We start from the raw sequence: 26,948 nt of genomic DNA, 5'->3' as shown, positions 1-26,948 counted from the left end.
CAGATACACAGATCAATAAAACAGAATAGAGAACCCAGAAATAAATATTTGCCTTATATGGTCAACTAATCTATGATAAAGGAGGCAAGAATATACAATGAGAGAAAGTCTTTTTAATAAATGGTGCTGGGAAAATTGGATGGCTACATGCAAAAGAATGAAACCAGACCACTTCCTTACACTATTACAGAAAAAAAAACCTCAAAAATTAAATACTTAAATGTGAAGCCTAAAACTATAAAACTCCTGGAAGGAAACATAGGCAGTTAATTTCTTCAACACTAACTTTAGCAACATTTTTCTAGATGTCTCCTAAGGCAAGGAAGACAAAAACAAAATTAAACTATTGGGACCACACCAAAATAAAAAGTTTTTGCACAGTGAAAGAAACCATTAACAAAACAAAAAGGCAACCTAAGAATTGGAGAAGGTATTTGCAAATGATATATTCAGTAAGGGGTTAATATCCTATATAACTCAACACCAAAAAAAAAAAACAAAAACCCAGAAACAAAAAACCCAAACAACCCAATTAAAATGCAGAGGACTTGATGGTATACAGTGATGCTCAAAATCACTAACTGTCAGGGAAATACAAATCAAAACCACAATGAGGTATCACTTGTTACAATGCCTAAAATCAGAAAGACAAGAAATAAATTGGCAAGGATGTGAAGAAAAAGGAATTCTCACACACTATTGGTGGATTGAATGCAAACTGGTACAGCCACTGTTGAAAACAGTATGGAAGTTCCTCAAAAAATTAAAAACAATTATCATATGATGCAGTAATTCTACTACTGGGTATTTACAAAAAAATATTAATTCAAAAAGAGATATGCACCCTATATTTGTTGCAGCATTATTTACAATAGTCAAGAAATGGAAGCAACCCAAGTGCCCATCAATAGATGAATTGATAAAGATGTGGTGTATATACATACTCAACCACAAAGAAGGCTGAAATCTTACCATTTGCAAAAATAGGGATGGACCTTTAGAGAGCATTACGCTAAGTGAAATAAGTCACACAGAGAAAGACAAATACTATAGTGCAATTTCACTTGTATGTGGATCTAAGAAACAAAACAAACAAAAAGCAGAAACAGATCCAAAAATACAAAGAATTGGCGGTTGCTAAAGGGGGTGGTGGAGGGATGGGCAAAATGGGTGAAGGAGAGTGGGAGATACAGGCTTCTAGTTATGGAATGAATAAGTCATGGGTATAAAGAGCATAAGGAATAGTCAATGATATTGCAATAGCATTGTTATGATGACAGATAGAAGCTACACTAATGGTGAGCATAGCATAACACAGGAAGTTTTTTTTTTTTTTTTTCCACAGGAAGTATTATGTTGTAAACCCGGAAACTAATGTACCACTTTGTGTCAACCATACTTTAATTAAAATAAAAAGTAATGAGATCTTTATAATTATTTTAAATATTTCAAACACCCTGTTAAAACTGGCATATATTTTAAAAAATTGATATATTTACCTATGGTGATATTTCAAGGAAAACTAAAAGATCATTCACTTAAGTAATTTTAATACCATTTTTCAAGTGCTTATTTTGATAGTACATTTAGTGTTTTTTTTGTTTTGTTTTTTAAATTCATGAGAGACAGAGAGAGAGAGAGAGAGAGAGAGAGAGAGAGAGAGAAGCAGGCTCCATGCAGGGAACCCTATGTGGGACTTGATCCCAGGACTCTAGGAGCATGCCCTGGGCCAAAGGCAGACGCTCAACCGCTGAGCCACCCAGGTGCCCCCAATAGTACATTTTGTTTTACCTGCCAGATTTAAAAAATGAAAACAACTTATTTTGATAGACAATCTTTTCCAACATGAGGCCCAAGGAAGATGGGGGAGAGGAAAGACAACCAAAGTGATCTCCAGTGGTCGAAAGGTTGTGATTTAGTTGTATACATACATTTAAAAAATAATTTTAATTAAAAAAATCCTTCCTTCTGTCTAACCTATCATTCTAGTGCTTTTCTCTGCCACCATATATCTTCACTGTATTCTCATCTGGATTTCTAAATGTTCTGTCTTGTTTCATTCTTTAAGTCGGCCACCCCAACCATGCTGCCAAGGTGACCTCATTTTTTTCTCTCTCCAAATGTTCACTTAAATTCTAGTTGTTTAACATATAGTGTAATATTGGTTTCAGAGAATTTTGTGATTTATCACTTACATACAACACCCCATGCTCATCATAAAAAGTCCAGAGTGACCTCATTAAATGGCACATCCAATCCTGCATCTCACATCCCAGCTCACACACTCTTTCATGCTACAGCACTTCCATAGGAGAACATCTAAACTCTAAGGCACAATCTTTTACCATTGGGTTCCATCCGGCCTCTGTGTGGGCATTCTCTAACTCATGCAGTACATTTACTACAATTGTTTTCATTGTAGCTCTCCGAGCAAGTCTTTCTCTCATATGTCTGTGCTTTTTACTGTACTGTTCCCTCTGCCTAGATATCCTCCCTGGCCTATTATCCACTCACCTCCAAAAGAACAAGAAGCTTCGTTCTCCCCCAGAAACTCAAGATACTTGTCTGGGAAGCATGCTTCCACATTGGAAGGAAGCTGATGGGTCATTTCCCTTGCACTCTTATCACCCTTGTACTTGTTGGCAAGTCTGTCTCCCCACAGAGAACTGGAATCTCCTCCAGGGTAGGATCCATCAGCATCATGTCTCTAATGTCTGCAGTAGAATTGGGTCTAATAATAGGCAAACAGTAGGAAGCAAGGAGTAACTTATTTATAAATTCACTAGATATTTGAATTTTCTAGCAATTAAGATTAAAATCATATTTTCCTTGTCTTTAAAAGTAGAAGACAAACATGAAAGAAAATTAATTTCCAAATATTTTAACAAAATACAGTTTCTAAGACAGCTTCCCTGTGTATCAAGTTAAGCCAACTTATGTGAAAGCAAATATATTAAAAAATACATTGGTTGGGAGGCATTAAATGGCAAATACCAAAAATATCCAACCCAAACTTGAACTCTGCAGCCAAACTGCCTGAGTTTGACTATTAGCCAGCTATTTCCTAGGTATGTGACCTTTGACAAGTCCTTTCACCTCTACATCTCGGCTCCCGTATCTGTAAAATGGAAATAGTTACAGCATCTACTTTAAAAGATGACATAGGCACATAGTAGATACTATAGAAATGTCAACTCTTAGTAAATTAGTTAAATGCTATAAGGAAAATTTATAAATACCAAAGTAACTTGAAGGCTACCAGTAGGATGAAAGGGCTTATGGGTAGTTTGATGTGGTAGTTTGAGATGTCATGCAAAACCTGGTTTTTTCCTGGTACCCTTTAAGGTTTGCATCTCTCTGAGTGGTCAAATAAAAAAATGAGGAAGCAAACATGAGTAATGATACTCACCCTAACTGGATGTCTTAACTCACCAGCCACCCATCATACAGCAGGGGCAAAGAATAAAGATTAGATGGGGCCAACTGTGGGCCATCTCTAGAGGTAGAGGTAGGATCAACTTCCCCTGAAGTACATGGGCATCAAAACAAAAATCTGAGTACCTTTGGGAAGCTGGGAGATGAGGGGAGATGCTAAATAGGGAACCAACAAGAACAAAGGCAATGGTAAAATTCATGAATTTTAAACCAGAGAAACTTTATTTTTTTCATAGCCATCTGTATTCAAAAGTCATATCAGGTTTAGCAACCAGGCACAAAAATTCCTTTCAACCAAGATGAATTTCTAGCATGACATCGCCAACAAAAAGTGCTGTTCTCAGGGAAAATCCTCCAACTTAGAAGCATCTGCTTCTAATTTCCACAATGAAATCTTTGATTCCTTCATTCATGGGACTTGCACTCAATTCCCTCTGACACTGGAACTGCAGCTTTCTAGATAATGATTTTGCTGTGAAATTCTTATTATCTGGTAGTAACAGAGAAATTCTTATATTACACACAAATCTTTAACATTACACTCTCTTTGGAAAAAAATATTTCAGGAGAAAAATAAGTAAAGTTAATGTGAAGAATATATACAATTCTTTCCTATGAATACAAAGTTCAAAAACAGGTGACTAACCAATAATTCACTCAGGGATACATACATGTATTGGTAAGACTATAAAGAAAGGCAATGTAATGATTAACCTCAAAACTGTACGGGATGGAGTAGTCTGGGAGTAGGGGATGTCTTCTGAAAGAGGAAGGAGCAACAAAGGAGCTACAGAAATTATTATTTTACTTATGCTTGGTAGTGAATACAATGATGTTGACTACTATTATTGTTTTAAAATGTACATAGACACTATAAGCATTTTCCTGTGTATTTAATAATTAACAAGTAAAATTTATCAGAGGTGGTATTATTGAAAATGCTGTGAATAATTACATACTGGTGATTAAACTTGAAAAAAATACATAAGGTAGGACAAATATACAATTCTGTTATAATACCCTACTACTGTTAACATAAAACAAATCCTATACAAAGACTTGAACTACAGCAAACTAAAATAATCCTTATAAAATATTATTGTGCTTATTGCACAATTGTTTCTATGGCCCAGAAATGGGGGAAAACCTTAGATATTCTGGTATTGTTAATGAAATCTCATAAGAGTATTCACAATTTGGTAGTATGTGTATGTATCAATTTCTGGGGTTCTATCTACTACTAAATGGAAAGATAATGCAATAAAATAACCACCAAATGAAAACTTTATCACTGTGTCAGATATTACAGATGATCTATTCCAACCCCTTATTTTTATTGGTAATGAAACTGATACTGTGAGACACTGACCTGCCAAGATGATACCAGTCAGTTTTAGGTACCCAGTGTGCTATACTTTTCAGGATTTTTCTTCTCTAAATTCTGTTCAAAAGCTCCCATGAGTAGGGAACAATTTAATTTAAACTAGTCTCTTTAAAAAATTTATTTTTTATATAAAGATAACATGCTAAAATGCTTTAGTGAAGCAAATGTACCCAAACACTAATAAAATCTGCCTTCCATGCTGACAGTTGTAGAATTATATGTAAAAACGTTTATGACACCAGAAAATGAGTTTGAGATCCTAGGAATCCAAATTTTACCCTTATATACATAAATTATGGGCTGCAATTATTTTGCTAGCCAGACACATCTGAAAAAGTAGCATTTGCAGCAGGACACACTCTTACACACGCACACATACTGTTCATGTGCCAAACGTGCAGAATGGTGTAAAGTAAAACTCACAGGTCCAAGTATTCTTTACAGTAAAAGAAGATCAAAAGCACAATCTATAGACTTCAAAGTAAAAGATTCCTCCAGACATTTTAATAAGGCTTTATATTGCTACAAAAGTTCTTATTTAACATCCCATTGGGGGCTTGCTGTGAATACATAAGTTAGAGACAAAGTTCTCACATAAACTTATAAAGACATCTGAAAATATCAATATCAAAAGTCAGAGAAAACATTTATTTTAATTTAAAAAAAACTTGAAACTCTAATTTCAGTTTTAAAAGCCTTTACATAAAAAAAATTGATAAAATTTTCATTTTATATAGGGCTTCCCTGTTATATATGGCTACCCTATTCCCCTGGGGCATCATCCAATCATTAGCCAATCTACTCTAAGAAGACTGAAATGATTTGTGCTATTCTGCAGAAACACAAATCCAAAACTGTTAAGGCAGCTGTCAGGAACATCACTGAGAACCAAGGCTGTATACCTTAGGTTTTCCCCAAGGTAATCTTCAATCAGAAGTTGGCTCTCTCCTACCCATCATCCAGTGTTAAATTCCCTTAGCTTACTTTTAGAAGATTACCACCATAAATTTGCCAGCTCCATTAAGTGTGAAATCTCATTTTCAATAGTATTTACCTATATAGTCTATTTCCCATACACCAATTCACAGGCCTTGTTTCTAGACTCTTCTCAACCAGGGTTTTGAAATAAGAATAAAACAAAGTCAAATCAATTATTATCGGTGTATTTCAAAGAGAGTAGAAGCAAAGTCATTTATCAGTGAACCTCAGAGCTCCCTGGTGTGTAAAGTCTACAGAGTCCAATAGTAAGTCACTGAATTGCCCAGTCAAGTCACCTCCATTTGACTTACCTGTTCATTAGTTTTTCTGGTTCTGTGATGTGCATCCCCCCTACACAAAGCCAAAGGACAACATTCCTTCTTATAGTAATCATCCTCTAATGCTTTGAGAGGAGACTTAAAAGTCTGTTTTTTAAAGGGTGTGGAGGAAGGAAATCAGAATTACACTTTACCCTACGATGACAGGGTTAATCCTCCATGAAAAATGGAACCACAACTCAACCTTGAAGTTAAAACCAATCGAACAAACAAAAAACAGAAACCAAACTATCTCTGTTTAGCACTGCTTTTTTTTTTTTTTTATATATGGCTCTAATCATCCTGGAAAGGGAACAAGTCCTGAGGCCCATCTATAGACTTTTATCCTGAAAAACGAGATGAGCAGCCTATTCCAAGGTCAGCCATTCCTCAGGCATGACCACTGCCCAACACCAATGGTGCGTCACTGTCACCTTACTCCCTTAATTATATTCAAGAAAATGTTATATATTGCCTACAGATGCCTTGGAATCATATCATCTCAGATCCAGAAGCAAAACTACTCAAGGGTTCAAAAAGTACTCATTAAGAGAGGAGTGCATATTTTCCTTCATGACCTTCACATTTGGAAAAGTGAATTAAGAAAATATATTGTTGGTACTAATCATGGGCTCTCTAGGGAAACCCGGATGAAAATTCTTGTTCAGATAAGATTTGGAAAGTTGTAAGATATCTACTGGTAACCTTCGATTTAGTTCTTGATAATGAAGAGACAAATCCTGAAATTCCCTCTAAAGAGTCTTCCAAATACATCTTCCAATTGCATTAATCTGTCTAGAATTTGGAAATTACTTGCTCTAAGAGTAGAAGAGATGACAGTTTATGAAAAATCTATAGCTAATATTACACTCAATAGTGAAAGACTGAATGGTTTTACCCTAAGATGGGAATCAAGCATGTCTGCGCTTACTACTTGTATTCAAAGTTGGAAGGCTTACTAATTTTCAGACTTACTATAAAAAATACATATATTAATCAAAGTAGCATTATACTGGCCTAAAGAGATATCGGTCAGTGGAACAGAGAGTCCAGAAATAGAGGCATACCTAAAAAGTCATTTGATTTTTGATAAAAGTGCTAATGTATTTTTAGTGAGGGAATAAGCTTTTAACAAATGGTGCTGGAACAATTAGATATTCATATGGAAAAGAAATGACCTCAGCCCAAATACAAAGAAAAATCAACTTGAAATGAATTATAGATCCAAATATAAAAGCTAAAACTGTAAAACTTATAGAAAACTTGCAGGATATCTTTCTGATCAAAAAAAATTTTTAAAGGATAAATTGGGCTTCTTTACAATAAAAAATTCTGTTCTTTGAGGGACAGAGATCGAGTTCAGGGATCGAGTCCCACACAGGCTCCCTGCAGGGAGTCTGCTTCTCCCTCTGCCGATGTCTCTGCCTTTTCTCTGTGTCTCTTGTAAATAAATAAATAAATAAATATCTTAGAAAAAAAAAATTATGCTCTTTGAAAGTCACTTTAAAAATGGCATTGCAATCCCCAGACTGGAAAAAAAAATTTTTTTTGTTTTTTGTTTGTTTGTTTTTATTTTTTATTGGTGTTCAATTTACCAACATACAGAATAACCCCAGTGCCTGTCAAATTTAAACAGTCACTTCACTGAAAAAGGTATGCAAATGGCAAGTAAGCATTTGAAATGATGCTCAATATTATTAGTCATTAGGAAAATGCAATTAAAAACTACAGTAATATACCACAATGCATACCCTTAGAATGTTTAAAATTGAAAAGACTGGGACGCCTGGGTGGCTCAGCGGTTGAGTGTCTGCCTTCGGCCCAGGGCATAACCTGGAGTCCTGGGATCGAGTCCCACATCAGGCTCCCTGCATGGAGCCTGCTTCTCTCTCTGCCTGTGTCTCTGTCTCTGTCTCTGTCTCTCTTCTCTCTCTGTGTGTGTGTCTCTCATGAATAAATAAAATCTTAAATAAAAATAAAAAATAAAATTGAAAATACTTAATACCAAGACTTGGTGGGAATTAGGAGCAATGAGAACTCTCAGACACTACTGGTGAGAATGTTAAATGATATAACTACTTCAGAAAACAACTGAAACAGCAGCTTCTTATAAGGTCAAACATTCATTCATCATAGAACTCAGATATCTCATTCTTGGATATTTGCCCAAGATAAATGAAAAGATACATCCACCAAAGAGTTATACTTTAAAATCCTTATCAAAATACCAATAACATTTTTCATAGAACTAGAACAGATAATACTAAATGGAACCACAAAAGACTCCAAATAGAGCAAGCTGTAGCAATCAAAACAGGATGGTACTGGAACAAAATCAGGTACACAGATCAATGTAACAGAATAGAGTACAGAAATAAACACATGCTTATATGATCTATTAATCTATGACAACAGAGGCAAGAACATACAGTGAGAAAAAAGTCCCTTCAGTATACAGTGCTGAGAAAACTAGACAGCTACATGCAAGAGAATGAAACTGTGCCACTTTTTTACACTATACGTAACAGGATTAAGGGCCTACATGTGAAGCCTGAAACTCTAAAACTCTTGAAAGAAACTACAGACAATAATTTCTTTGACATCAGCTTTAACAAATTTTTTCTAGATATGTGTCTTAAGGCAAGGGAAACAAAAGCAAAATTAAACTATTAGGATGACACAGTGGAGGAAATAGGCAACAAAATAAAAGGTCAACCTAATGAATGGGAGATATCTGCAAATGATATATCTGAAGATTTTTATCCAAAATATATAAAGAGCTCATTCAACTCAACACCAAAAAAAAAAAAAAAAAAAAAAAAAAAAAAACCCAAATAATCCAATAAAGAAAGGATAGAAGACATGAACAGATATTTTTCCAAAGAAGACATTCAGATGGCCAACAGACACATGAAAAGATGCTCAATGTCACTAATCAGGGGGAATGCATACCAAACTACAATCAGGTTATCACTTTACATCAGTCAGAATGACTAGATTCAAAAGGCAAGAAATGAAAAATAAATAAATTAATTAAAAAAAAAACAAGAAATAAGTATTGGTAAGGATATATAGAGAAAAAGGAACCTTCATGCACTGTTGGTGGGAATACAAGCTGATATAGCCACTGTGGAAAACAGTATGAAGTTTTTTTTTTTTTTTTTTTTTAATTTTTTATTTATTTATGATAGGCACACAGTGAGAGAGAGAGAGGCAGAGACACAGGCAGAGGGAGAAGCAGGCTCCATGCACCGGGAGCCCGATGTGGGATTCGATCCCGGGTCTCCAGGATCGCGCCCTGGGCCAAAGGCAGGCGCTAAACCGCTGCGCCACCCAGGGATCCCATGAAGTTTTCTTAAAACATTAAAAATAGAATCCTATTAAAAATAGAATTCTATTAAAAATTCTATTAAAATTCTATTAAAAATAGAATTACCATATGACCCAGTAATTCCACTATTGGGTATTTACCCAAAGAAAACAAAAGCACTAATTCAAAATGATATAATATGCATCCCTATGTTTGTTGTAGCATTATTTACAATAGTCAAGATATGGAATGAATCCAAGCATCCATCGATAAACAGATGGATAGAGAAGGTGTCATATATATGCACAATGGAGTATTACTCAGCCATAAAAAAAGAATGAAATCTTGCCATCTGCAAAAATATAGATGGACATAAGGGGTATAATGCTAAATGAAACTAGTTAGATTGAGGAAGACAAATACTGAATGATTTCACTCATACAGAATTTTACTCATATGGAACTTAAGAAGCAAAACAAAGGAACAAATAAAAGAGAAACAAAAACCAGACTTTTAAATATGGAGAACAAAGTGGTGGTTGCCAGAAAGGAGGCTGGTGAGAAGACGGGTGAAATACATAAAGGAGGGATCCCTGGGTGGCGCAGCGATTTGGCGCCTGCCTTTGGCCCAGGGCGCGATCCTGGAGATCCGGGATCGAATCCCACGTCGGGCTCCCGGTGCATGGAGCCTGCTTCTCCCTCTGCCTGTGTCTCTGCCTCTCTCTCTCTGTGTGTGTGACTAACATAAATAAATTAAAAAATTAAAAAAAAAAAAAAAAAAAAAAAAGAAATACATAAAGGAGATTAAGAGTATACTTATCTTGATGAGCACTGAGAAATGTATAGAATTGTTGTATCATTTATTGCACATCCGAAACCAATATAACATTGTATGTTAACTACACTTGAAAATTTTAAAAATATAAATGCATTGATTGGTGCCTCAAATTAAAAAAAAATTACACTTGAATGTTCATAGTAACTTTATTCATAAATAAGTTCCATTTAAAACTGGAAACAATCCAAATATCCATTAATACCAGGTGAATGAATAAACAAATTGTGACAACTGAATACTATCCAATAATAAAGAACTATCAATACATGCACAAAAAAACAAGTCAGATGATTCAATTTACATTGAAATTCTACAAAAGGCAAAACTAGAGATCAGCAGTTGTCCTGAATAATTAATAGAGGTGAGGGAGGAAGAAGGAAAAGAAGGAAGTGGTGGAAGAGAAGACCACTAAAAGGGGTATAGAAAAGTTTGGGCATGACAAAAATGCTCTATATCTTGATCGTGACACTGGTTATGATTATACATATTTCTCAAAAGTTACTAAATTATCTACTTTAGAACTTCATTTTTATTATATGTAGTTTATATAATAAAAGTTTTTTTAAAAAAAAATCTAACAAATCTACATGTTCATTAAACTGCCATATATGTTAAGTAATACCATATTACCTCAAACCCCTTGCTTCATGACACAGAGTATAAACAAAAGTGATACAGTGCAATATTAGTCAAACTAGCTAAACCTATGGCTTCAGAAAGTTTGAACTGATACCTTAAAAACTAAAATGCAGGATTTATGGTGATTTGGAAAAAGACTCTAATTTTAAACAATACTAAGTGAAAACAAAGGTTGGCCTTTTATGTTTACCAATGGTATCACGTTGTAAGAATTCTGGAGAGATAAAATTTCTTGTTAAACAAAAATTGTGCAGCAGACTTTTAAACAGGTAGCATTTCACTTGTCACGTGGTATAAAGGTTCATTGTCTGTCTGCCCTCATCAACCAGGCTCTAACTTCCAGAGGATGGGTCCATGCCTTATTCATCACTGAATTTCCAGCAAAATGCTTGGCATATAAATGATAGCTGAATGAAAGAAAGAATTGCAGATGTTCTCATGCTAAATTTGTATTCATTTGCAAAGCCCACACGTTAGTAAAAGTTCCTACAGAAATGCCTGTGGTATGTTTCCACAAAATACTAGCACTTAAAGATTAACATTCTAAAAAGAAATCAAGCAAATGTATTTAATGTTTTACCTTTAAATGTATAATATGCAATCATTTCAAAACACCTTTATTCTAATTTTCCTTTACTAACCAATCCAAAAACTTACTAGAAATTTTTTTTCAAGGTAACAGAAGCTCTGAACAAATGATTAATAGTGTGAAATTTTATGCATATCTTGCTGTCTTCTAATAAAATCCAATAATTGGGAATTTTGTGCCAAGTTAAATGCATTATCACAGGAAGTACAGTATGTTTGAAGACTACCCTATCTAGTCCAGACTGAAACAAAAATTCTCTATGGCAAAATCAATATAAACTAATTAAGGAACATAAGTTGATTTAGTATCTGGCAGAAACTAAAATTGACTTAAAAAGGTACTAAAAAAAAGGAAATCAAAATGTCATACCTCATTTTGCAAATACTCTAGAAATGTTTTATCAACAGAATACCTGTGACTGGTAACAAGAGAAAAGCAAACGCCTCAGGGTTAGCAGAAGAGTATCATGTTCTGGTTTTGTCACAAACGGTATCATGTAAAGTTGTCAAGTCACTCAAATTATCTAACCTCCTCATCTATAAAATAGAGGGATACTACTCTGAAGATCAAATATAGTAACCAAAGTAAAAATTCCTTTTCAAACTGCAAAATGTCATATAGATATAAAATACTCTGATGCCAGAATATCTAGTTTAAGGAAATACATGCTCACCTTCAATTTTTAAGAAAGAGATAATATCTATGAATCATGGTTCTTAATCTGATGGATACTCTGCATCCTTGCCTGAGCAGTGTATGCCCATGCAGAGGTGTACAACATTTGCGCTTCATTTTAGAGTGTCAGAGTCTCCCTTTCATGACCTGCAGTCCAGGGTAAACACTATAACAATTTCTACACAACTTCTTTCTCCTGACAGGAGTAGTAAATTTATTGTCCCAATAACAATATAAGACCCTGAGGTGTGTCTGTACAGGATATCATGTTTACAAAGCACTTTCAAATATACTACTTCATCTTAGTAGTATCTTCCGTTACCTAACAATACTTTAAGATCTGTGACCTCTCTCAAATATCAGATATAATTCAACTTCTGAACAGTGATCCTTTATAATACCAAACTCTAATGATAAAATTCTTAACATACATATAGCTATACTTCTATCTGTATTTATCTAGAAAAATCTCAGTAGTTAAGATGCATATACCATTCTGAAGACCTATTATTTTATTTTACATTTTAGCGTCTCAGAGAATTGAAAGAACACAATTTGGAATTATTCTTACAATTACATAATTATTCCCATAATCAACCATTTAAAAATATAGACATATTATTTTAAAAAATTATCATAGAAAGGTAATCAGTAACATCTTGATTTGTTTCTTTGAGGAAAATGTTCTATTTTATAGCTACATTCTATTGGTAATCTTCAAAATTCAATCTTTACTGTTTCTGAAAACTTAAAATTTATATTTTTCACACACACAAAATTTATATTTTTCAATGCCACATTAAATCTAAATACATATTACTGTTATGAAAGTTATGTTTTATTCATATGTCAGACTCAGAAACATGTAACATGGATTTTTATAAACACAGCTTTCAGTTTGTTTTATGGGTCAACCGCTCCTGGCCTGGGGAAAGTTTAAATTCAAAAAGATATTTACAAAATAAATTCCATTATCATCTCACTCCTAGGCCACTGGGCCAAGCACAAAAGTCAAATCTAAGGCCCATGTCATTTTAAGACTACTGCCTCATGGAAAACTTGATCACCAGAACAAGAGTAGACAACACCACTTCAAACCAAGAAGAAAAAGCTGTATGAGTGGTTTGGGCGTTTCCAATGGATTAAGCTTGTCTCTCAGTCAGCCCCGGGAAGCACAGAAACGCTATGCATATTGTATACTGTCCTACGAGAAAACTCATGGCACGAGGAAACAAAAAAATCCTACAACAGCCAGGGAAGAAACACCAAACTAAGGTATTTCAAAAGAGACCTTGTCTTCTTGCATTGAGAAATCGGAGATAATTTCTATTACTGCAGTCTATTGCTAATTTTTAAAACCCAATCTTTACTTATGGTCTTTGAAGGTTTATGGAACAAAATTTGTATTTTTCACACCCTTTTGAATATTGAGCCTTAAAATACATATTTCCAATACCAACATGAGATCTGAATACATATCACTGTCATACAATTTATACATACATATCATTACATGTCAGAGTTTGGAGCTAAACATAAACACAATTCTGTTATTTTTTTTAAAGATTTTATTTATTTATTCATGAGAGACAGAGAGAGAGTGTGTTGATTATTTTTAATGGGTCAAATGCTTCCCTAACTTCCTGAAGGTTTAAATCTAGATGACAGTTCTCTCACGTTATACATTTAAAAAGCCATAATACTGTTGGGTTTACATCAAGAGCCAACAATTAACTAGGAGCTACGTAAGAATTCAAAAGAACAGAAACATGGCATCTCGTGTCCTCAAAACATCTTACTGCCTACCTGGAAAGACATGACAACGTCCTTAGCACAGACAATAACATCATAGAAAAGAAAAAGATACACAAACACGAGTCACCACCACAATATGTCTGGTCAGGATTTAAGCACTAGAAAATGTAATTCAACTGACCACTAAGCAGCCTACCAAGCCCCCAAACAATATTTCATAGCCTTTCCCATCCCCTTGGCAATTGAATATTTCAGTCTCAACTGAAAATAGTTTATACATTAAAATGCATTAACTTAGATCCTATATTTAATACTGCTTACTAATTTCCTGCAAACTTATTAGTCAGATACAAGTCTAGTTCAAGAATACATAAGCCAACCAATCATTAAAGGAAACTTCATGTTATAAGTTAGATAACTTTCATTAGCTTTCCCTGCTAGTTTTTACTCTGCAAGTAAAATTCATAAAAATTTCTCTTTACATTTCTAGAGGCACCAGTAAAAGCAAATATTTAGTAAATTGCAAATTATCAGTTAAACATCCTCTTCATAACTTAAAATTAATTTGTGCTCAGTTAATGCACATTTAGGGTTGAAAAGATTGATCTGGAATTTATTTTAAATTCTACATATGACACTTGACATTTCTTAAAAAACTATTCCCTGATCTGATTTCCTTAAATTCCCTTAAGCTCACATCCGAAAAGCCTGGGTTTATTTGAACTAAAACTTCCTAAATATGTTAATTTTTCCAAATCTCCTTCTATAATTACTAGTAACATGAGTTTCTCAACAGAAATTTCAGAAATGGCACCACTGCAGCTGACCTTTGTTTCAGTGTGACACTAAACTATGCAAAAAATTAACTTTACCACTATATTTAGATGGGTTTAGTTAAGTATAGAATTCTATTTTCTTTGGGAAAAAATGTCTAAAGCATTTCTGATTGCCGTGATAAAATACATACACCATACAAAATTCCACTCTATTTTTTGGCTCACATATGCCACTAACTTTACTGCTGAGGTTTTTCATAACACCATACTACACCACTCCAAGATCAGCTGATAAACTATTAATATTTTTAGTCATAGGCTTGGAAACAGAAAATAAAGGTACTAACCACTAGTTACTCTTAAGGGAAGAAATCAGCTTATTTTTTATATTTTTGGAAGCCATAAGAAAAGTCCTTATTTCAAACATCTTTAAAATAATTATGGTTTCATAAAATTAAAGTTGGTTTCCAAGTTAGCTATATCTGAAATATCTAGTCCATTTTCCCATTTGTCTTCATTTACTTATTCAAATGGAGTTCAACTCAGGTACCAAACAAACTCTAAAGTTATAAATTATACTTCTTTTTTTATCATTAATGCAATGACTGCAGCAAATGGTTAAGTTCTTTAGAATAGTTTTTTTTTAACTCTTATTTTGTTACAGAAATTACCTCCTAATTTACTTGTTTCTAAGGTTAAATTTTTACATTCAAAATATTTTGCAAATTGATGGAATTATGAGAAAGTCAGGGAGTTTAGAATTCAGCTGTGTTATACTCCCCATGAAAGCCCCACCCTCAGACCCAAGTGCTCTGTTATAAGGTCTCAAAACACCCCCTGCTTTTTGGTAATACTTACCAGAATTGAACAATTGTATACTCTGTTATTTAATATCTGTCTTTCCAGCTAACAGGTTAAAGAGGACTACATAAAGTAGGATGTACTAAGCTCCCATAAAGTAATAGACGTTATGCACCAAAATAGAAGCAGAAGAGCAAGTACGGCCCAGACTACGTATTAGTCTGATAATGGAGATAATAGAAGATAGTGAAGAGAACAATTTGGTTAGACTTACTTAAGGATTGTGAGAGGACACTGGAAAATAATCCAAATAACTATAATACAAGGACAGTAAATTCATGTGCCTACAGGGGCAAGCAAGAAAGGAATAAAGCCTGCAGAATGAAAATGCCAACAGCCCACTTGTTCTCAATGTCAGGGGCAAGAGGATCTCTTATAGGGACTTTGGTGGACTGCAGAGTACAAACCCCAAATAAAAGGGAAGCTGTTGTGTTGCTCAAAAATATATATATATATTTCCACACCTTCTGGTTTTTCAAAAGAAGTTGCAGAATTCAATTTTCTTTTTATTAAAAATTTTCAACTTTTAAATGTTGGCAAATAAATGTTTTGATACTACGTTAGAAACCAAAACATGTCTGCAGCCAGTCTTCCTTCCCACAGGTTTGCAGCTCTGGTTTGGCATGTTGAATTCCATGCTTAAGAGATCTGGTCTTCATCCTGTAGTCACTGACTTATGAGACTTCACATTTATTTCAAAATTTGCTTAGTTTTATACTTCTGTACACTCCAGTATTTATCACGTAAAACACCTAGGGCTGCCAAATTATTTCACATTGGCCTTGTGTCAGAATTTCTGTTACAAGCCAATTACGCTCATTTAACTAACTGTGGAGTGAAGTTTCAGCTGAAAAAACATTCAAAATGATACTAATAAAGCACTGTTGACAGAGCAGTACCTAAGAGAATGATGACATTATGTGTATATCACAATCCACTAGAAACATACAGTCCCCTGGAGTTCCACTTCTCAAAAAACATGCGCCATAATCCCCTACAAAGGAAAAGCTCTTGTTCCTTCTAGCATTTGCCCATAATTAGCAACTTTCTAAAGCCTATTACTATATCTTTCTTTTATTACCAAACAACACTCAAACATATGTAACCAAATTTTAATTCTTCCATTCGCTGTAAGCTTTTAACTACCCAAAAACAATATTTAAGCATTAAAGGCCTATGTGTTAACATTTTAATAAGCTTAGGGAAAGAAAAGATAATTAGTATCAGAGACTTGTTGATTCATTTTGATGATAGTATTACAGAAAGTTAGCATTATAATTCAAAGGTAATTCCCAGAAGGGAAAATTCTTGGTGCATAATTATGATATACAATACAGAACTATGAAAATTGCCTAATCACATGCTTTGAAATCATATTCACAATGGAAGTTATCAACAAGGTGTAAAAGAAATATTACACAAGCAATGTTTCTATTAATTTTCTCTGGCTCTTGAGATCCCCTAACCTGAGCCATCCATTTTGTGAATGAAGGCTTCCAGGTTCCTGGGGCACTAGGATGTGTGGCTCGTCAGTTGAAACCTATCACCATTGCTGAAAAAGAAACCAACCCAATGCACAGGTCTCCCTGGGGTTCTGTTGTATCCTTTTCATATAAAGGATCAATGGGTTGAAGTAAAGAACATGTCTTTATATTAGAAACACAACAAAACAAAGTCTCAACACAAAGTGACAGTGTTTCCAGGGTATGGTTTTTATCAAAGGGATGCAATATAGAGTAAAGGAACCGCATTAGAACAGGTTTTCTACTTAAACTAACTAACTAACTACACTCTACACACTAGGAGATTTACACTAGGAGTTTCAGAAGGAAACTCAGAGGCTCCCCTCATCCCTGTCAAAGCCTGCTGAAAATTTTCAAGGCCTCTAGTATTCTGAAGCCCCACCCCACAGTCTATCAGACATATTAAAGTGTACTCATATTCAATATTGGATATTTATAATATAAGAAACTGAAAATAAGAATTTTCTTTCAAAAGCGTTTTATTCCCCCTTGAGCCCACTCTGATCAGGTTTCATCCCCACCCCTCCACTGACACAGCTCTTGTCAAGATCACCAATGACTTTCCTTGCTAAATCCAACAAGCAACTCGGTCCCCACTCCCACTTGATCTCTCAGCAACCTCTGACACCACTGATTTACTCTCTCTTCCCTCAGACACTGTCTTTACTTGACTTCAAGGATATTCTTCCAATTTCCCCCTATTACTGTGGCTGCTCCTTCTCTGTTTCCTTCACTGGTTCCTTCTTACCAATTCAGTCTCTACAGGCTGAAACATCTCAGGCTTAGCCCAAGTACCTAATCACAGTTCATTCTTCCCATCTTATGGGTCAACAGAAATAACAGTATCTTCTAGTAATAACATTTACTCAAGGAATGGAGACATTTAACTAGGTCTATCATGTTGGAAACACGTGCATATTTCCTATGTCGTAAGATAATTTCTTAGGACATTTTTTTCTCTCCTTCAACAAACTGTAAATACTAGTATGACCCAAGGCTTGGTTCATGGATTGCTTTCTCTGTCTACACACATTCCTCAAAAAATCCCATCCAAATTCCGTTGGCACCTTCCAAATGTGAATCTCCAGCCTGGATGTCTTAAACTCCAGATTCCTATATACAACAACCTACTCAACTTCTCCACTTGGAACTCGAACATCACATGTTAAAAACAGCTCCTAGTTATCTTTCCCAAAGCAATTCCTCCAGCAAATCCCCATCTTGGTTCATGGCAACTCCATAATTATGCAAAAAGCCTTGATGTTATCCTTACTCTGATCTCTCTCATACTCCTCTAACAGTTGGCCAGGAAATCTTAGTGGTTTGATCTACAAAATAAACACCTAGTCATTTCTCACCACCTCCTCCACTGCTATTGACATTTCTCCCAAAGCTGCTCCCTTGTATCCCTGCTTCTACTCTTGACCACCTTGCTCCATTTTTCTAGCTCAACATAGCAGCCAGTGATTCTATTAAAATGCAAATCAAATCCTCTTACTCTTCTGCTCAAAGCTCTCTAGTGATTGCCCATTTCACTCAGTGTAAATGCCTAAATTCTTAAAATGGTCCACCAGTCAGAACTTACCTGACATGCCACCTAAACCTCTTTGACCTCCTGTACAACTACTTTGTGACCTTCTCATCATTCCTGAAACACACCAGGCACATTTCTGCCTGGGACCCTTGCTAGTCTCTGCTGGAACACTCTTCCCCTCAAGTATCTCTGTATAGCCAACTTCTTCCCTAGAGTCATCTCAGTGAGTCCTACCAATACCATACTACTTCAAGTGCCAAAGTCTCCACTACCTTCCTCCAGCACTACCAATGTCCCTTACCCTGTTCTATTTTTCTTTTTCCAATCACAGTACTTTCTAAAATACATATAAAATTTGCTTTGTTGTACTTATTGTTTACCTTCTAATAGGATATAAGCTCCATGAAGGCAGGGCTTTTGTCTTATTTTGTTCACTGACATATCTCTAGGGCCTAGAACTGTGCCTGGCACACAGTAAACATACATTATAATTAAGTGAATGAAGTTAAATAAACATTTAATAATTTCAATTTCGATGTTTTCTTTTAATATGAGTCTTTTACTAGATCCTAACTTTTTGTTAGAAAAAAGCTCCTTTGTGCTTGAAGAATAGAAAGATCCCAGCCTGACTTCATGGCCTAACACAAATCCAGCAGCCCCAAGGAAACAAGGGACATTCTACCTTTAGCCATTAGTAATTCTGTACTCTAAAACTAGGACTCCATTTAGCACTTATCTGGAAACATATAATTCCTTTCTACACACATGTATTCTGTTCCCTCACCTAGACAAGAAGCACTTTGGCAGGGCATGTACAAAGTATCCAACATGGTGCTGGATACTTCATGGAGATGTAAAACCTATTTTTTGATGGACTTCGTAAACTTAATGCTTTAAAAAGTGTTCACTAAGTTAAAGACATTACACAATGCATAACAGGACATGGTGTTATGCAAGGTAGGTCCTGCTTTAATGAACACGGCAAAATGATACATCATGACTATTCTGGAAGATCCTGTGTCGATTTTGACTGGGCTTATAATTATGCTGTTTAGATGTAAATGTGTCTTTCTAATGTGCTTAACTTTGTTTTTCTTAAACGCTCCTTTTGAAATTTTCAGACTATTAATTTCCATTGAATGAGTAGTTTAAAATCTTAAGCTTTGGGACTCATGAGAGAAAATTATAAAGGGGTCTGACCCACATTATATAAACTATGCCAATGGTGGGGGGAAGTGGGGATGAGAAAAATAAACAATTGCTTTATACCAATAATCGTGGTTTTCTTTAAAAGTACATAAAATCAATAGGGTACAAGACATGGGCCACTGGTACTAAGTTAAAAATACTTTGCACAATCTTCATTATCATAAAGAGTATTTTTTTAATCTGTAGATTTATTTTTTGGCATCTGGAAAGGAATAATTATCTAGTAAGCAGAAGCTGAGAGATTGAGTGAGACTACTGGAAATTAAAAGAGAATTAGCGGGATCCCTGGGTGGCGCAGTGGTTTGGCGCCTGCCTTTGGCCCAGGGCGCGATCCTGGAGACCCGGGATCGAATCCCACGTCAGGCTCCTGGTGCATGGAGCCTGCTTCTCCCTCTGCCTGTGTCTCTGCCTCTCTCTCTCTCTGTGTGACTATCATAAATAAATAAAGAAAAAATAATAATAATAATAAAAAAATAAAAGAGAATTAGGGAAAATCAATCAACCAATTAGTGATCAATGGGACAGGCCAGCAGCTACTCTCAGTGCAGTGATACAGATTGTTCAATATCTGTAACTGAGAAATACTATGTTTTGCTGTCTGCTGAATGTTATCAAAAACAAAATATAATAAAATCTCAGGAGCTACTTATAAATTAAAGGCTCAAGAACTACCAAGAAAACTATAAATCCTATGCAACATTTTTTTTTGTCTTCAGTAATAACAGCTAACATTACTTGACAATTTGCCATGTGTCAGTCAGACTATATCATTGCTTTATATGTACTACTTCATTTAAAAATCAAAACAGCACTGTGGCACAGTTACTATCTTTATCCTCACTTTCTAGATAAGGAAAAGGAGGTTCAGAGAATTAAGTAACTTCCTCAAGGTTACACATTGGAAGATAGTGGAGCCTGGATCTGGGCCCCAAAAGAGGATATCAAAGACCTCGTTCTTACTGTTATACTTACCTGTTTTTCTTCCTTGTTGCTTCTGAAACACACTACTCTTTTCTGCAGTAATATCGGCGATCAACTTGTCAGAGCTGTGATCCTATGGTGACGCAACGCATTTTTAAAAAATTTTCTAAGAGTATACATGCTAAGTTTTTGCTGTTCTAAGCAGTATATAATTTGAGCAGGATATATTTACTACCCATTTGTAAAACTTCTGTTATTTTACCTGTGTTTCACCTTCATAATGAGCCTACGTGAAAATTCTGAGCCTTTTCTTAAATCACAAAAAATGCTCTTTTTCTCTTTAAGGAAACACAAAAGAAAGATTTATATCATTTGTTTTTCTTTATAAGCACTTTGTTTTATCTATTAGATTGCTCATAATCCTATGTTTTACAGTAAATGCTTCCTGGAGACTGCCACAGACTTCAGCATCAGAATTTTACTGTTGTTATAGGTAGAGACAGGATGTTTCCACAGATGTTTATGAAAAGATAACTTGAAGGGGGATAAGGGTGTCCAAGGGAGGAGAAAAGTGTGTAAAAGGTAGGGACATAATGGCAGGAAGAGGCAAACAAAAAAACAAAAAAGAATTTTTCACAATATCTTAAGAATGAACTATTCTGAAAATATTTAGAAAGCAGTCCTTTGAAATTGGGGTCCAGCCTAGATCATTTATGGATCGATGAAAGAATGAGTCAGGAGGAACCTCAAGATGTCTCCTACTTCGCACTTAATACCCAACATCTCACTGGAAAGCCCTAGAACACAGGGAGAAGGAGAAAAGGGAAAAAAGAGAAGTACCAAGGGACTTCTGCATGGGCGCAGAGGCAGAACAGCATTAAGGAGGTAAAATTCTGTCTCACTGGGCTCCTCCTGCTCAGTTTTCTCTGGGCAGGTCTAAGTCTATCTGAACAGAGCCACAGAATACCTTAGTGGCAATCAGAAAAGGGCACCCTATCCTTAGGCCAGTGGACTCACTGCTTGAACTGCAGAATAGTGAGCAGGCTAGGTTTTAGTGCTCAGCACTAATCCAGACTGGACCGAGGGTCAGAAGCAGCTTGTACTCTTGATGCTGTCCTTAGCTGTGAGACTGAGTCACTCAACCTCACAGGGCATCAGTCCCTCCACTTATAAAAACAATGGTGAGGCTAGCTGCCAATGAAGGTCTCCTCCCTCTTCCCAATTCTCAGTTAAAATCTGGCAATATCCAGCTGGTCTACTCCCGTGTCCCTGAAACACTGGATTCTGTGGACTGAGTGTTTTTGTAATGTTGCATTTTTTCTCTCACATTTCTTAAGTATTTTTCTCTTTTAATCTTGAGACTATACTCTCAACTCCAAAGTACTCAACTTTTCTTGAGCCATCAAAAGGTCATACCCCAAATATCAGCCCCAAACTAACCCAAATGTCTATCAAAAGGACATAAACTGTATACATTTATCCACAGAAATAAAAGGAAAAAGAACTGCTACTTGCATCAGTTTGGACACAACACTATGTTGAGCTGAAGACAGAAAAAAAGAACTTATATGTGATTGCACTTAAATGCAGTCTGAGAACAGGTTAAAACTAACCTGTGGCAATTGAAGTCAGAGCACTGGTACCCATGGGGCAGGGATTACAAATGTAAGGAGAGGCTTCTGTGTGTGTGGCGGGGGGGAGGGCGGGGGAGAGATGAAGTAATGATCTGGTTGTTGTTTTTTTTTGTTTTTTTTTTATTTGGATGCCTGGATATGATCACTTCGTGGTATATATTTCTGATCTGTGCATTTTTCTGGTTGTATCTAATTACTCAATAACATGTTAAACGAAATAAAGCCACAGGGACCCCCACTCCCAAAACCATCTACTGAAATTGGACAGTACAAGTGCTGCTAGTTGTGGGGAGAAAAAGAACTACTCATTTAATGTAAACCACACATTAAAGCTAAGTGAGCTTTTCATTCATTTCCTAAAATCTTCATCCAGAACTTGCTTGATTTTTATAATGATTTCCTCCTTTATATGAAATTATAGCTCTAAGTTAGTATAAAATTATTGCTTTTCTGTGTTCATATACCTATAAAACATTATTGCTCAAGGTCCTATAATAAATATGTGTCAAACCAGGGTTATTAAAAAAAAAACCTGAAAATATTCCTGGATAATCAATTAGGAATGCTGAAGGTTCTCAATAGTTATTTTTGGTCAGAATTATCCAGTTATCACATTAATGAAATAAACCAGATAACAACCAAATCTCTTAGTTTCTTGCTGTGGAGGTTAAACCCTGCTAGGTAAGGCCACACAAGTGGGGAAAGGCATCGAAGAAAATGCTGGACGCAGACAGCTCCAAGGAAGCTGCAGGCAACACTCCTCTGGCCTATAACTGGTTGATCTGAATTTGGTGTGGCACTACATTTTTCTCCTCCTGAGAAATTTTTTCTTATCAAATCAGTGATTTCTTTCCCCTTCCCAGTGTTCTAGAATCTCTTTTTGATCAATACAGTGCACTACATGACTGCTCCACTGGATCCATATTAAAAGTGATATGGGCAGCCCCGGTGGCCCAGCAGTTTGGCGCCGCCTTTGGCCAGGGGTATGATCCTGGAGACTGGGAATCGAGTCCCACGTCGGGCTCCCTGCATGGACCCTGCTTCCCTCCCTCTCCCTCTGCCTGTGTCTCTGCCTCTCTCTCTCTCTCTCTTTCTCTCTGTCATGAATAAATAAATAAAATCTTAAAAAAAAAAAAGTGGTATTATACAAACTTGCATCAGCAGTAATTACACCACCAAATCATATCAGATAATCTGGACGCACAGGCATAGCTTGTTTCAGTTAAAATTTTATGATAACCATGACCATTGCTACTGTAGAGCCCCTCTGGTCCTACAGCATGGCAAGGAGGCTCTAGTTTCCACAAATTTGGGGGGAATAACTAAGTTTTGTAGAATCAGTAGAATTTAGACAAAAAGTGTTCCCAGTCTTTGAAATGATAAGTAGGGTTGGGTGGGGGGGGTGGAACACAATAATAAACATCCCGTTCCTAAACATTACTTAACATCAAAGCAGCAATTCAACACAAATGCAGGCGAGCCGTCCAGAATAATAATATCACTTAACATCACTATATCAAGTTGTATACAGATAGTGTAGGGCACCTTAATATTAATCCTTTTTTTCTCAGCCAAAAAGATCTTACTTTTTAATTTCCACTTTCAAATAAGTTTTCCCTTCTTCAGCCTTGTTTCAAATATTCATCCTAAATTCAGATTTCCCTTGCAACTCAATGCCCGGTAGTCTACTTCCTCCTTCCTCTCAAATTATTCCTTTGACTTACTTCTACTTATTTTTATAAATAAGCCTCTTCCTTAGAATAATGTGTAATTCAAAAGGCCCTCTCTATTACCCTCCATATCAAAGTTTAACTACAGAGGCCAACAATCTATTTTTCCTGTTTGGGTGTTGGAAAGATACTTTTTTTTTTCCCTTAAGATTTTATTTATCTATTTGAGAGAGAGAGAGTGAGTGCGTGCACAAGAGTGGGGTTAGGTGCAGAGGGAGAGGGAGAAAGAGAAGCAGACTCTCCACTGAGTAGGGCTTGATCCCAGAAACCTGAGATCATGACCTGAGCCAAAGGCAGACGCTTAACCCACTGAGTCACCCAGATGCCCCTAAGAAATGTACATTGTAACTAAAATCACACCAAGCATAAAATTCCATCATTGTATCTTTTCTATTTCTCCCTCCTACACCCAATTGTTTAATACACAATCACAATGTAATTAAACTCCCAAATGTGTAATTACATAATCAAAGACTTCTTAAAAGTATATAATTTTAAGTGTGCAACACACACCTTTTATAACTTTAGTGCTGGAAGTACAGATTTTTTAAAGGACTGGAGTTTTCTCATAGGTTGTCTTAGTTGTTTCTTGGTGAGGGAGCAGGGTAGAGGATTATAAGGACCAACTGCTTTATCAGAAACCACAAACTGTATTACAACAGGATTCTACTGAAGACTGCAAACACACAAAACTCTATTTCCTTTAAAAGAGAACTGGAATTGCATAAATGAAAGCCAAAGATTCTATGCTTTGCCTGTAAGAATACACAATGCTGAATACTTCTGGCTTTCCTACACAGGCCTCATTTACCAAACCAGGGTATTTATAAGGTTTGTATTAACATGGAATAGGAAAAACCCATCTCCGCATAAATACAGAAAACTTTATATTCTTTAGAACACTTAAGACAATATTAAAAGAACTTTAAAGAAGGCCTCTGAAATTTAGTTCTGAACTCAGAAAACCACCTAAGGGATAATTTGTGAATGCCATCTGGGATCCAGGCAGTTTCATCAACAAAAGGGAAAACTTGTTGAGATCATCCAAATCTAAAATTCACATACATTTTTACATCTGGACTGAATTAATCTTTTCTTGGTATACTGGCTTTCATGTAATAAAATAATTGTTTGCAGGTTTTTTTTTTTTTTTTTTTAACCCTCAGTCTCAGAAATCAAAATGTGCAGCATCCAAGTTGAAAACTACAAAGAATTCCTTTATCAAAAGGTTGTGAGACAGGACTCATTTACACTAAACTCTGAACTTGACAATTCAGTCAAAAACAATTCTGTTTGAAACTTTCATTTCAAGCATCTGCCACAAAAGGCTACACAAGTCTATTATGTCATAAGTTCTGAAAGCCAAAGGCTTTATAAGTGTAGTTAAAAGTGGAAACTAAGTCCAGAAACTAGAAAAGCTCTACAACCCCCACTTCCCTGGATTCAGCTAGCCCAACTGAATGAATTTTTACAGATTGTGTTGCCAGAAAAGATTACCTAGCACATGGACACTTTGCTTTCAAACACAGTGTCTTCATGCTAGCACTACTGTTTTCCTGGAGAGCTAAGACCATCTTAAATCAGCAAGTTCAAATTATGTACTTGAAGCTGATAGCTTACCCCAGTTGCCCCCCCAAAAACGAGGGAGTGGAAGTAGAGAAAGATTTCCTTTCTCTTAAGATGTTTTGAGTTCTGCAAGAACTGCTGATTACTGTGGTCCATCAGTGTCAGATCTCAGGCATTTTTACAAGTAATTCAAAAGGGGGAAAATTAGTTCATATTACAGTCAGTCTGCTTTCTGGAGAAGATATCCTGCAGATAACTTGATAGTAGATACCCCCCCAGGGACCCTTCTCTGCTAATGATCCCAAAGGTCCATTTTAATATGAAATATAAATCCAGTATGTTTACAAACATACTGAAAGAGCATTTAAATGTCAGCTGTCTCATACTGTGGAGTAATTTCATTTTTAACAAAATACTTTTATTTCTCAAAGCCACACCCAAGGAAAATGATTAAGTGCTACAAGTTTTATACTACAAAGGACAACAGCAAAAGCATCTGTTTTCCTGCCTCTCTCCTCTGGGTTTCTCCCCTCCCCCAACTCTCTACCGAGCAGGCTGTAAGTCTTGGTGCTTGTTAAAAATCACTTTCTACAATACTCTTCATAATGCTGTAGATTCTGAAAAACTTCTTATCCTTTAACAATGCTGAGACTGACTTTATGCACTGCTCTAAGAAGGAAAAAAAACCCAAAAGTCAAAAGCCTTTTTAATGACAGATGTATTACGGAAAATTTTCCCCACAAAGTTTTGATGCTGTGAAATATCAACTCCCTGAAATCACAGAAAGGAAATGACTTACATTCTTGGAAAATGAAGCCACTAGCAGCTTTCTCCAACAGTATTTTCTAATCCCTAAACTACACCCTGTGGTAACGGTGGAGTATTTCGCGTAAAAGCTAAATTTAAATAGATGCTTGTAAAACCCATAAACAAACATCGTCGGATCTCAGAGGGGGGGGGGGGGGGAAGGCAGAATCACATACTTTTTTCTGCACACCCAAAAAAAGCTGCAGAGCACAGGCTTGAAGTCCAAGGCAACCTGAGAACGCTTGCTGAAGTTTTCCTTCCCCGCTGTGGGCTATGCAAAGCTCCTGGGGGAAATTCTGGCAAAACAGATTTTTGCCAAAAAAATAAAAACGAGAAGGGTGTAAGGGAGCTAATATTTCTTTGGACACTAAGTACACAACTGCACGGCCTGAACATCTGCCAGCTTTCATTTCAACTTCAAAATATACTTATTTTGACAGCTTTCCATTTATTCATCCCCTTAAAGAA

The 26,948-nt window shown here is 35.8% G+C and overlaps 1 protein-coding gene across 4 annotated transcripts in view; it reads right to left on the bottom strand.

The window, feature by feature from the left end:
* The window catches only part of FRMD6 (FERM domain containing 6), a 232,547-nt gene that overhangs the window by 46,952 nt on the left and 158,647 nt on the right, over nucleotides 1-26,948 (bottom strand). The gene's annotated exons all lie outside the window — the stretch shown is intronic.

This window comes from Canis lupus, chromosome 9, assembly GCF_048164855.1.
Source record: "Canis lupus baileyi chromosome 9, mCanLup2.hap1, whole genome shotgun sequence".
Classification (NCBI taxonomy): Eukaryota; Metazoa; Chordata; class Mammalia; order Carnivora; family Canidae; genus Canis; species Canis lupus.
Note: the sequence above shows the minus strand (reverse complement) of the source record. Positions and strands in the feature narration are given on the sequence as shown.